This window comes from Mus musculus, chromosome 13, assembly GCF_000001635.26.
Source record: "Mus musculus strain C57BL/6J chromosome 13, GRCm38.p6 C57BL/6J".
Taxonomy (NCBI): Eukaryota; Metazoa; Chordata; class Mammalia; order Rodentia; family Muridae; genus Mus; species Mus musculus.
The window spans coordinates 82,366,982-82,379,972 of NC_000079.6; the positions used below are offsets into that span (position 1 = coordinate 82,366,982).

General features: G+C 39.3%; 1 pseudogene; it reads right to left on the reverse strand.

Moving 5' to 3' along the window:
• On the reverse strand, positions 11,762-12,693 carry Gm4936 (predicted gene 4936; annotated as a pseudogene).

The following is a 12,991-nucleotide window of genomic DNA, read 5'->3' on the forward strand; positions in this document are numbered from 1 at the left end:
TCTAGGACTGGAACATGTTCTTCTTGGGCTATTACATTATCAGCAGCTTTCTGTTATTCAACACATTCACTGCCTAAGCTTGGCTGTCTTGGAAATTGCTCTTTAGACTGACCTTGAACTCAGAGATTTGAATGCATCTAGATATTGCATGCTAGGACTAAAGGTGTATGCCACCATGCCTGGACCTGAACTTTTTATGGCCACTGTGCTTCAAGATTTGAATCAAAAGTTTTTTTTCTTCCAGCCTTAAGATCTGGATCACAGATGTGCCCTCCATTTCTGGATTGTAGTTAATTCCAGATTATAAGTTCAAATGAAAACAATAACCAGGAAATGATAATGCCTTTCATGATATAACTATTCATTGTTCAAATGCAAACACATAAGCAATAAGTGTAGCTGTGTGGGATATTGTCCTGAGGTTACCACTTCCTTAGTTACATTTAATACTCTTGAACATACAATTTAGCTTCATTCTACTTCCTGGTGCCTCTGTATTCTTTGAACTATGCATTTTGTATTTTTGTTTGTAATATTGCTACTCTTGATCAAATCTGAATCTTTTCAACTTAACCTCTGGCAGACTCTTCAGAAAAGGGCAAAAAGCAGCTATAATCACCACCAAATATCTTAAGCTACATACTAAATATCCAGGCTATATACTAAAATTTCTTCTGAAACATCTTGAACCAGGTCTCCACAGTTCATTTTATCCTACCCATCAATGTCTTCCATATTCCTACTAGGATGGTCCATTAAACTTCACATAGTGCATCCTGTTGCTTTCCAAATCTGAAGTCCCAATATCCATAGTCCTCCAAATAATGGCATGGTTAGGCCTATCACAGCATTACCCTAGTACCTGGTACCAACTTTTGTCTTAGTTGGGGCTTCATTGCTGTGAAGGGACATAATGACCAAGGTAACTCTGATAAAGAAACATTTAAGTGGGTCTGGCTTACAGTTTTAGAGGTTTAGTCTATTATCATTATGGTAAGAAGCATGGCAGCATTCAGGCAGACATGGTGTTTAAAGAGCTGAGAGTTCTATATCTTGATCCAAAGGGGACTTTCTTCTGCACTAGGTAGGGCCTGATCATAGGCCACCAAAGCCCATAGTGACACACTTCTACCAACAGGCCACACCTCTTAATAGTGTCATTTCCCATGGGCCAAGCATAGTCAAATCACCATACCTCCTATGTTCTCACATAAGTTAATTATCATGTTCTTAGTTTTTACTTCCTGTTTGTGTTCTTTAATGTATTCTAGCTACACCAGTAGAAGGAATGTTCAGTGCATGGTTAGAGCACATGCAGCTCTTGTTAAATAAGGGAATACATATTTGTTTATTTAAAAATACAATAAAAGTAGTAGTCTTAGCTCCCTGGTGGAAGATCAAGTGACCATAGGTGTGTGGGTTCATTTCTGGGTCTTCAATTCTATTCCATTGGTCTGCTTGTCTGTCTCTATACCAGTACCATGCAATTTTTATCACAATTGCTCTGTAGTAAAGCTTTAGGTCAGGCATGGTGATTCCACCAGAGGTTCTTTTATCCTTGAGAAGAGTTTTTGCTATCCTAGGTTTTTTGTTATTCCAGATGAATTTGCAAATTGCTCCTTCTAATTCGTTGAAGAATTGAGTTGGAATTTTGATGGGGATTGCATTGAATCTGTAGATTGCTTTTGGCAAGATAGCCATCTTTACAATGTTGATCCTGCCAATCCATGAGCATGGGAGATCCTTCCATCTTCTGAGATCTTCTTTAATTTCTTTCTTCAGAGACTTGAAGTTTTTATCATACAGATCTTTCACTTCCTTAGTTAGAGTCACTCCGAGATATTTTATATTATTTGTGACTATTGAGAAGGGTGTTGTTTCCCTAATTTCTTTCTCAGCCTGTTTATTCTTTGTATAGAGAAAGGCCATTGACTTGTTTGAGTTTATTTTATATCCAGCTACTTCACCGAAGCTGTTTATCAGGTGTGTGGACACTATGCCCCTCCTTAGAAGTGGGAACAAAACACCCTTGGAAGGAGTTACAGAGACAAAGTTTGGAGCTGAGATGAAAGGATGGACCATGTAGAGACTGCCATATCCAGGGATCCACCCCATAATCAGCATCCAAACGCTGACACCATTGCATACACTAGCAAGATTTTATCGAAAGGACCCAGATGTAGCTGTCTCTTGTGAGACTATGCCGGGGCCTAGCAAACACAGAAGTGGATGCTCACAGTCAGCTAATGGATGGATCACAGGGCTCCCAATGGAGGAGCTAGAGAAAGTACCCAAGGAGCTAAAGGGATCTGCAACCCTATAGGTGGAACAACATTATGAACTAACCAGTACCCCGGAGCTCTTGACTCTAGCTGCATATGTATCAAAAGATGGCCTAGTCGGCCATCACTGCAAAGAGAGGCCCATTGGACACGCAAATTTTATATGCCCCAGTACAGGGGAACGCCAGGGCCAAAAAGGGGGAGTGGGTGGTTAGGGGAGTAGGGGTGGGCGGGTATGGGGGACTTTTGGTATAGCATTGGAAATGTAAATGAGCTAAATACCTAATAAAAAATTAAAAAAAAAAAAAAAAAGAAAAAACTAAGCAATAGCTTTACTTTAGAGGAGATACAATCTTACCACTGTCTGAACAGTACTGACAATATGTTTTATGGCAAGGTATTAGAAGTAAGAGTTCAGAATTTCTAGACCTAAAGCTAGGAAACAGTTATTTGTCAAGATGAACCTTAGGAATCCTGAGACTATCAAAATAAAGAAAATATTAAGTTTCCACTCCATACCTAATGATAAATATGTCAAGATAATAAATAGAAAATATAAAAAAAAATTTAAAAAAAAGTAGTAGTCTTTAAGGAGAACATTATTGTGTCTGTTGTAGGAAAACTTAAGCTAGTTGGAAATAAATAAATAAATAAATAAATAAATAAAAGATTTGGAATCATATATAACATAAAGTATCGTAGTATTTCTTTACTGGTAACATAATCTAAAGGTTTGTAAAAGTTTAGCATGCTATGATATCACCATTGTTCACGTGAACTCTGGAAAGAGGGAGTGGAGATGCATCGGCAAAATTTATGAACTTGCAAAGTTTATTTTACATTCTTATGGTTTGAAAGAAATAACAAATTCTAGTTTCAATACCTCACAATCTAGAATCTTGTATTTACACAAATAAACTGGGTTATGAGCATTAATTCCAGAAGAAAACCAAAACAAAACAAAACAAAATGTGCCATATACTCTTGTTGTATGTATGTATGCATGTGGATATGGGGGAAGGCTACATGTAGATGTGTATACAAGTACATTTACAGAGACCAAAGGATGCTCTCCTGTCTCCTACTCCTTCCAGTTATTCTCTTGAAATAAGGTCCTACACAGAAAACAGAACTATATTGTCAGCCAGTAAAACCCAGTAATCTCCATCCTTGTGATCAAGATTGGGGCCATAGTACACTTGACCATGCTCACCTCTTTAAGTGGCTCTGAGAGTTTCAACTGAGGTTATCCTACTTTCAAAGCAATTACTTCTATTCCTTAAACCATCTACTCTGCCCGTCGGCATTTACTTTTACCAATTTCTTGAAGTAGTGAGCCTTCCTTAACTAAAACAACACCCAAAACCAGAAAAGACATTGCTATGGTTTGAATGTTTTTCTCCTCCAAACCTTTGCTGAAATTGAGATGACAGTGCAAGAGTATTGAGACACGGCATGTATATAGGTAAGGAGAGTATGAGATGGCTTCTCTCAATGGTAGAATTCATGTCATTATGAAAGTGCAGACATAATCTCTATTTGCTCGACTCCTATGAAGGAAACAGCACTGTCAGTGCATTGATCTTAGAACTGCCTGGGATAAGAACTGTAAGAAAGGACATTAATGTTTGCTTTGAATTTCCCAACATGCTCTTTTCAGTAGTAATATCACAAAGTAGACCCAGACATGTTGTGTTCAGGGAAAATCTTTCTGAGAATGGGAATGGACAGCATAAGAGGAAAAGCTGATCAGTGTTAGCTTCAGATGACCAGACTCAGCAGGCTTTCACAGATCATACAGATCATATGTAGCATCATTAAGTCTGCCATACCTTGAGGAAATGGGACTTTTATGTCCTTCATTAGGTATCTATTGGCTCTATATTACTCAGATAGGAGAGTGATTCTCTTAGGCACCTCTACAGTGGTGATTTAAAAAACTTAATGGGACTATGAATTTGAGGAGGTTGAAGCTAAGGGGTATGAGCAGCAGTATCCACAGCAGGAGACAAAGGGATAGTTGATATACAGGTAGTATTCTAGTCCTATCTATAATAGGCATTCAGTTGGTACAGTAGACAGAAATGCAAATGGGTGAAGTCAGACTGAGGAGTCTACATGTCCTGTTGTAAATTCATTCTTATAAAAATAAAAAATTTCACTTCAATAAATGTTTGCTACAAGAGAGTTGTGGTATAAAATGTTTTTTAAAGATACTACACATGGAGGGCAGTCAATATATTTTGTTGCATTGCTAGTGAAATGAACTATTCATGTGAAAGCGTACTAAGACTTTCTAGAAATTAAAGTTAAATCATAGAGGGCAGGTCTGAAGGGTAAGCCAGCAGAACTGAAATCTGTAGAGTATTTGATAGCACCATCCCCAGTATCTGAAACACTGAACAGACTGAAGGTATCACACTTTTTAAACAAGTTGTATTTTAAATTCAGATACACAGCTTAAATTTATAGCTTATCTATGTGTGTGTGTGTATGTGTGAGCCTGTGTGTGTATGTGCAAGAGAGATAGAGAAAAGCGACAAGAGAGTATGCATGCATACACGTACATGTGACATCTAGAATAAACTCTTTAAACTATGAGTTCATTTTCCTCACCTAGTCAATTGCTCACAACTTTTATGAGGATAAGCAATATGTCATGCAGACATATGATATGTAATTTAACACACAGTACTTGTTTGAACTCATTTTTCTGTTCTGTAAAACCTAGTTAGACTGTTTGCTCCACTCATGTGCAATCTTTGCTTTTCCTTGATTGTCCTGACTCTTGGAGGCAGAAATTATTCTGCATCCTCCACTTCAATCAGTTTCCTGGCTGTCAGTGGAGGATGAGAAAGCCTGTATACCTGAGCATCCTAGATGGTGAGAGAGTTTATGCTCAAATGGCAGAGTAAGTAAACAGATACTCAAAAGTGAAAGTGTTTACCCAATGCCCATTGATTAACAGAAAATGCCTTATTTATACATGTAAGGACTTAGGATGGAAAAGGAAACATTTTAAACTTTTATGTTACCCAGTTTTCTTAAAAACTTAAATATATGACATAATCTCTAATTATTCCTTACCATTTATACATAATCGTCAACAATTTTTCCAACATTTTATACAGAGTTCTTAATCTTTTTTTTTCTTTCTTTATGATTGAACCACAGTTGACTGGGTTTAAATCTACCAGGGCCACGATTGGGATTAAAGATATGCTACAAGACAATGAGTTCCTCTTTGTTTTGTTGTATGGAGCTTATGAGACCTATGATATATATTTTTCTTTATTATCAGTCTTTTCAATGTTCATTTTCAACTCAGTTTGGCAAAATAATAGGGCAAAGAGCAAAGGGAAAAAAAAAAAAAACAACAAATAATTATATAAAGTCTGCTCTTCCAGACAAAGATGGCATGACTGCCCAGACAGAGCTCTTGGCTGTCAGGCAGTGCCACCACACATTAGCGCAAAATGCTCGTTGATCTGCTGATGTATGAAAGTCTGGATTTGGCATACAAAAGGCACCATGGAGTGTCGATGTATAATGCATGAAAGTGTTGGCTGCTCAGAAGCTGAGAATCTGAAAGTCAGGGACAGCCTGTATGTATATGAACAAAGAAGAGAGAGAGAAAGATAGTAAATCGTGGTTGGCTGTGTCCTGTATATTTTGAGGGAGACTTTGGAGTGCAAGGACCCTGAGTCTATGAGGGTGCATAAAGAGGCTATGGTAATTGACCCACAATCACCATGCTAGCCTGTTGTGGACCTGACACAAGTATGATGTACTTAGGAAGGATGGATAAAGAGCACCAAAGGGCATGAAGAGAGGTGAAAGGCATCAGTTCCTGAAGTTAGTATGGAAACCCCTCTGCAGTTTTGCCAAAGAGTTTATTTTACAAACCATCAGGTGTTTTGTATTTTTGAAAATGGAATATATTAGTTACCTTTTTATTTTTGGTACAAAATACTTGACAAATAGCTACTTAAGACAGGAAGTCTTTTTTTTCTTTCTTTTTTTCTGGTTAATTTTAGATTTAGGGATACTTTTTACCATGGTAGGGAAGACATTGTGGCAGCGGCAGGAGGCATGCTCTCCTCATTGCATTCTCAGTCAGGAAGCAGAGTGCAGTGAACCCTGGAGCTTACCTTGCCTTATCATTTTTATTCATTCCAAAGCCCTAGAGCAGGGAATGGTCTTCATCTCAGTTTACCTACTGCAGAAGATCCTTTACTGACATACCCAGAGATGGGCATCCAGGATGAGTCTGTCTACTTGACAGTAAAGATTAACTATTGTGTGAAGGGAATTTTTATCTCTTGAAAATTCAGGAGGAGATAGTTCAAAATTCCAGGTCTTTATTTTCACACAAAAAGACCAAAGCTAGACCTTTGTTACACGGAGTGATATTGGCTGCAACAGATCAGCTGCCATCTATATCCTCTCTGGGAATCTATTCCTAGCTGTTCTTTGACTTCTTGGTGAACTGTGATTTCTGTTTGTTGGTTGGTTGGTTTGTTTTTGTTTTTTGTTTTTGTTTTTGTTTTGTTTTGCTTAATTTTTATTAGATGTTTTATTTACATTGCAAATTTTATCCCCTTTCCTCATTTCCCCTCTGAAAACCCCCATCGCATCCCCCCCTCCTCCTGCTCACCAATCCACCCACTCCATGTCCTGACATTGCCCAACACTGGGGCATTGAGCCTTCACTAGACCAGGAACCTTTCCTCTCATTGATGTCCCACAAGGCCTTCCTTTGTGACATATGCAGCTGGAGCCATGGGTCTCTCTATGTGTACCCTTTGATTGGTGGTTTACTCCCTGGGAGCTCTGAGGGTACTGGTTGGTTTGTATTGTTGTTCCTCCTGTGGGACTGAAAACCCCTTCAGCTCCTTGTGTCATTTCTCTAGCTCCTCCATTGGAGACCCTGTGCTCAGTCCAATGGATGGGTGTGAGTATCCACTTCTGTATTTGTCAGGCACTGGTAGAGGCTCTCATGATACAGCTACATCAAGCTCCTGTCAGTAAACTATTGTGGGCATCCACAATAGTGTCTGGGTTTGGTAACTGTATATGGGATGGATACCCAGGTAGGCCAGTCACTGGGTGGCCTTTTCTTCAGTTTCTGCCCCGAAATTTTGTGTCTCTATTTCCTCCCATGGGTATTTTGATCCCCCTTCTAAGAAGGACCCAAGTATGAACACTGTGGTCTTCCTTCTTCTTGAGCTTCATGTGGTCTGTAAATTGTATCTTGGGCCTTCCAAACTTCTGGGCTAATATCCACTTATCAGTGAGTGCATACTATATGTGTTCTTTTGCGATTGGGTTACCTCACTCAGGGTGATATTTTCTAGTTCCATCCATTTGCCTAAGAACTTCATAAATTCATCATTTTTAATAGATGATTAGTACTCCATTGTGTAAATGTACCACATTTCCTGTATCCAGTCCTCTGTTGAAGGTTGTCTGGATCTTTTTCTGGCTGTCACCTGAGCTTTTGATCTTAGCCATTCTTACTGGTGTGAGGTAGAATCTCAGGGTTGTCTTGATTTGCATTTCCCTGTTGACTATGGATGTTAAACATTTCTTTAGGTGTTTCTCAGACATTCCATATTCCTTGTTTGAGAATTCTTTGTTTAGCTCTGTACCCCATTTTTTTGAGAAAGGGTTCCCCTGTATAGCCCTGGCTGTCCTGGAACTCACTTTGTAGACCAGGCTGGCCTCGAACTCAGAAATCTGACTGCCTCTGCCTCCTGAGTGCTGGGATTAAAGGAGTGTGCCACCACACCCGGCATCTGTACCCCAGTTTTAATAGGGTTATTTCATTCTCTGGAGTCTAACTTTTTGAGTTCTTTGTATATATTGGATATTACTGCTCTATCAGATGTAGGACTGATAAAGATCTTTCCCCAATCTGTTGGTAGCCATTTTGTCCTATTAACAGTGTCATTTACCTTATAAAAGCTTTGCAATTTTATGAGGTCCCATTTGTCAATTCTTGATCTTAGAGCATAAGCTATTGGTGTTCTGTTCAGGAAAAATTTCCCTGTACCCATGTGTTCAAGGCTCTCCCCCACTTTCTTTTTTTTTTCCATTTTTTATTAGGTATTTAGCTCATTTACATTTCCAATGCTATACCAAAAGTCCCCCATACCCACCCACCCCCACTCCCCTACCCACCCACTCCCCCTTTTTGGCCCTGGCGTTCCCCTGTACTGGGGCATATAAAGTTTGCGTGTCCAGTGGGCCTCTCTTTCCAGTGATGGCCGACTAGGCCATCTTTTGATACATATGCAGCTAGAGTCAAGAGCTCCGGGGTACTGGTTAGTTCATAATGTTGTTCCACCTATAGGGTTGCAGATCCCTTTAGCTCCTTGGGTACTTTCTCTAGCTCCTCCATTGGGAGCCCTGTGATCCATCCATTAGCTGACTGTGAGCATCCACTTCTGTGTTTGCTAGGCCCTGGCATAGTCTCACAAGAGACAGCTACATCTGGGTCCTTTCGATAAGTTTCAGTGTATCATGTATTATGTGGAGGTCCTTGATCCACTTGGACTTGCGCTTTGTATAAGGAGAAAAGAATGGATTGATTTACATTCTTCTACATGATAACCACCAGTTATGTGTTTTGCAAATTGTATCTTGGGTATTCTAAGTTTCTGGGCTAATATCCACTTATCAGTGAGTGCATATCATGTGAGTTCTTTTGTGATTGGGTCATCTCACTCAGGATGATACCCTCCAGACCCATCCATTTGCCTAAGAATTTCACAAATTCATTGTTTTTAATAGCTGAGTAGTAATCCATTGTGTAAATGTACCACATTTTCTGTATCTATTCCTCTCTTGAGGGACATCTGTTTTTTTCCCAGCTTCTGGCTATTATAAATAAGGCTGCTATGAACATAGTGGAGCGTGTGTTCTTATTACCAGTTGGAAAATCTTCTGGATATATGCCCAGGAGAGGTATTGCTGGATCCTCCAGTAGTACTATGTCCAATTTTCTGAGGAACTGCCAGACTGATTTCCAGAGTGGTTGTACAAGCTTGCAATCCCACCAGCAATGGAGGAGTGTTCCTCTTTCTCCACACCCTCGCCAGCATCTGCTGTCACCTGAATTTTTTATCTTAGCCATTCTGACTGTTATGAGGCAGAATCTCAGGGGTGTTTTGTTTTGCATTTCCCTGATGATTAAGGATGCTGAACACTTCTTCAGGTGTTTCTCAGCCATTCAGTATTCCTCAGTTGAGAATTCTTTGTTTAGCTCTGTGCCCCATTTTTTAATGGGGTTATTTGATTTTCTGGAGTCTAGCTTCTTGAGTTCTTTGCAAATATTGGAAATTAGTCCCCTATCAGTTTTAGGATTGGTGAAAATCCTTCCCCAATCTGTTGGTGACCTTTTTTGTCTTATTGACAGTGTCTTTTGCCTTACAGAAGCTTTGCAATTTTATGAGGTCCCATTTGTGGATTCTCGATCTTACAGCACAAGTCATTGCTGTTCTGTTTAGGAATTTTCCCCCTGTGCCCATATCTTTGAGGCTTTTCCTCACTTTCTCCTCTATAAGTTTCAGTGTCTCTGCTTTTATGTGGAGTTCCTTGATCCACTTAGACTTGAGCTTTGTACAAGGAGATAAGAATGGATCAATTCGAATTCTTCTACATGATAACCACCAGTTGAGCCAGCATCATTTGTTGAAAATGCTGTCTCTTTCCCAGTGGATGGTTTTATCTCTTTTGTCAAAGATCAAGTGACCATAGGTGTGTGGGTTCATTTCGGGGTCTTCAATTCTATTCCATTGATCTACCTGTCTGTCGCTGTCTTGCTGGGAATTGAACTAAGGACCTCTGGAAGAATAGTCAGTCCTCTTAACTACTGAGACATCTATCCAATCCATGAGGGAATATTTAAAATTGTGAAATTTATGCTCAAGATCTGTGAGTTATGTTTCTTTACATTTTATTACCAAATACACTTTATGGGTCACAAAGATGGAATAATTTAAAACTGTCTTTAAAAGTCATTTACTGTTTGCAATGTTTCCAATACTGCATGTATGTTCCACTACTCTGTTGTGTCTTATGTTTTCCAGAAGGTGTTTTGGTCAAACATGATTTTTATTCACTGAGGAAATATATAATGTTACTTTATTATACTCTCAGGCTATATTTTCCCACAAAATACTGCAGTTTATTCTTTTGTCATTTGTTACCTATTTATTTTTACTTTCTGAATCATATTTTCAATTATTTTGCCTGTTTCCATTGTTTATTTTATCATTTTAATATTTATTTTTACTTTAATTTGGCACATAAAATTCTATTAACGGAGAAATATGTAATCTTTTGACACATAATATGTTGTGAGATGTTCAAATTGAGGTAAATGGATTGTCTCAAACATCATTTTGAATAATCAAATCGTGTAATGCTTTCTTTTAGCTTTGAAAGTGCCGTTTTACCATGTCTTGTAGTAGAATTCCAGAATGTACTGTCCTCAGTGTAACTTGAGCCAGTTGACCAACCTTTGCTGAGCCTTCTTGCCTCTGCTTGTCTTTGTATGATGAACTTGTTTCCTCTTTCATTCATCATTCAGTTGTATTTCCTTACTGATTAGTAGTTTGAGAATTCTGCCTCTTACAACTTTGGACTAAGTAAAATATATTTTTTCTCTAGATTATGTTTTTCACCTTCAGAAATGATGAATTCCAACATAATTCCACCTTAAATTTTGCCTTATTTTCTATCTAGATAATAAAATAAATATTTTAGTACACTGTTTCATAAAGAAAATTGGTTTGTTTTGGGCCATGGTTCTGGTAAAAGGGTGAGAGGTCACATTTGGGTGTCTTAGATTCCTTGTGCAAACAATTCCATAACAAAAGATAATACAACTTATTTGTTACTTTTGTATCTAGCTGGTCTCTCTGTGTTCTTGCAAAGACAAACTGATTCAAAAGTGAGGCTACTTGTAAGTGACCTTGTCTAATTCTTACTACTTTCCAAAGTTTTCACCTCTAGTCCTTAGCCTGATTAGGTTTCCACCATGATAACTATTTGAAAGGGTGATGGAATTTCAGCACTCAAAGCCTTAGGAGATTTCAAATCTCTACAAGCATAGACTTTACACTTGTTAGACATTTTGCAGTAGGTAGATTAAGTTATTCAATTATAAAATTTATATTATTTTCTATTATTTCATAAATTGTCAGTTATCATGGGATCAATATGTTATAGTGAGTAGGCAGTAAGAATCCAGTATTTTTGTCTTTCAGAAATAAATAATCAGTGGTTCTTACTTTTTGTCATTGTAGTTTTGTCATTGTATTTTATCATTGTTAAGTATTACCTTTGAAATAAGTTAAGCTTTTTTTGTATGTGTAGGTTTGTGCCAAACTATTTTGATTACCCTTCCATGGAAATATAACCCTTTCTTAATTTCTTTCTTTGTTGTTGTTTGTTTGTTTGTTTGTTTTTAAAGCAGACTTAATTCATTTATTTTTCTTGTATAAAAACCCTTATGTGGTAGCCACAGCTGAAGCCTGGGTCCTCTGAACAGAGACTCTGGTGTGGTTTTTCACAAGATAATCAGTGAATTCCTGATAAGGAGACTTGGTGAAGGCAGCCTCTTTCCAGAGGTCAGGAGTCAGGTAGCTGCAAGTCTTGGAGATGCCATCAATGGTGGCCTTGGCAAAGTTACCCAGGATGGCGTGCAGCCTCTGGCTGAAGTGTAGCAGTCATCTATACCGGCCATCATCAGGAGCTTCTTGGGCACAGGAGCAGAGACAATGCCAGTGCCTTTGGGGGCAGGGATGAGACGCATCAGCACAGAGCCACAGCGGCCTGTCACCTTGCATGGAACAGTGTGGGGCTTGCCAATCTTGTTCCCCCAGTAGCCTCTCTGCACAGAGACGATGGAAAGCTTGGCCAAGATGATGGTCCCTCGGATGGCAGTGGCAACCTCCTTGGAGCACTTAACACCATGACCAATGTGACCGTTGTAGTCCCCAGTAGCGACGGATGCCTTGAACCTGGTCTGCTGGCCAGCCCGAGTCTGCTTCTGCACTGGCATGATTTTTAGAACCTCATCCTTTAGGGATACACCCAGGAAAAAGTCAATGATCTTAGAGTCCTTAATGGGCAGGTAGAACAGGTAGATCTCCTCCAAGGACTTGATCTTCATGTCCTTAACCAAGCAGCCCAGCTTGGTGACAGAAGTCCTCTCCTTGTCTTCAGCTTTACCTCCACGAGTCCACAGCCTCAACCAGGGCCACTGCCTTGACCAAGGCCCCTAAGACTGCTGCTGAATCCTCCGCGGAAGCCGCGGCCTCCTAATTCTGGGCCCCCGGGGCTTCCGGGCCCTCCCACTGCACTAGAGTCTCCCCCATTTGGTGTTTACCCGAAGAAGAAGCTTAATTTCAATTTCTTAATTTCAATATTAAGTGAAACTAATCCTTATTTCCGGATGAAGTGTGCCTGTGCGTTGCCTGTGCGTGCGCTGTGTACTAGGCACTGTGGTTATAGGGACTGCACTCCATACCCTGGGTAGAACGTTGTCTTCATCTTTTAGCCCGTGTGCTCTGGAAGGTCATTTTCAAGAGACTGAGGGTATTGTTTAGTAAATTCCTCAATCTAATCGAGTTACCTCAATGTCATGTATCTCATTTCTGATGAGATTTAAGCCCAATGACTAACTTCTTATTTTCTTG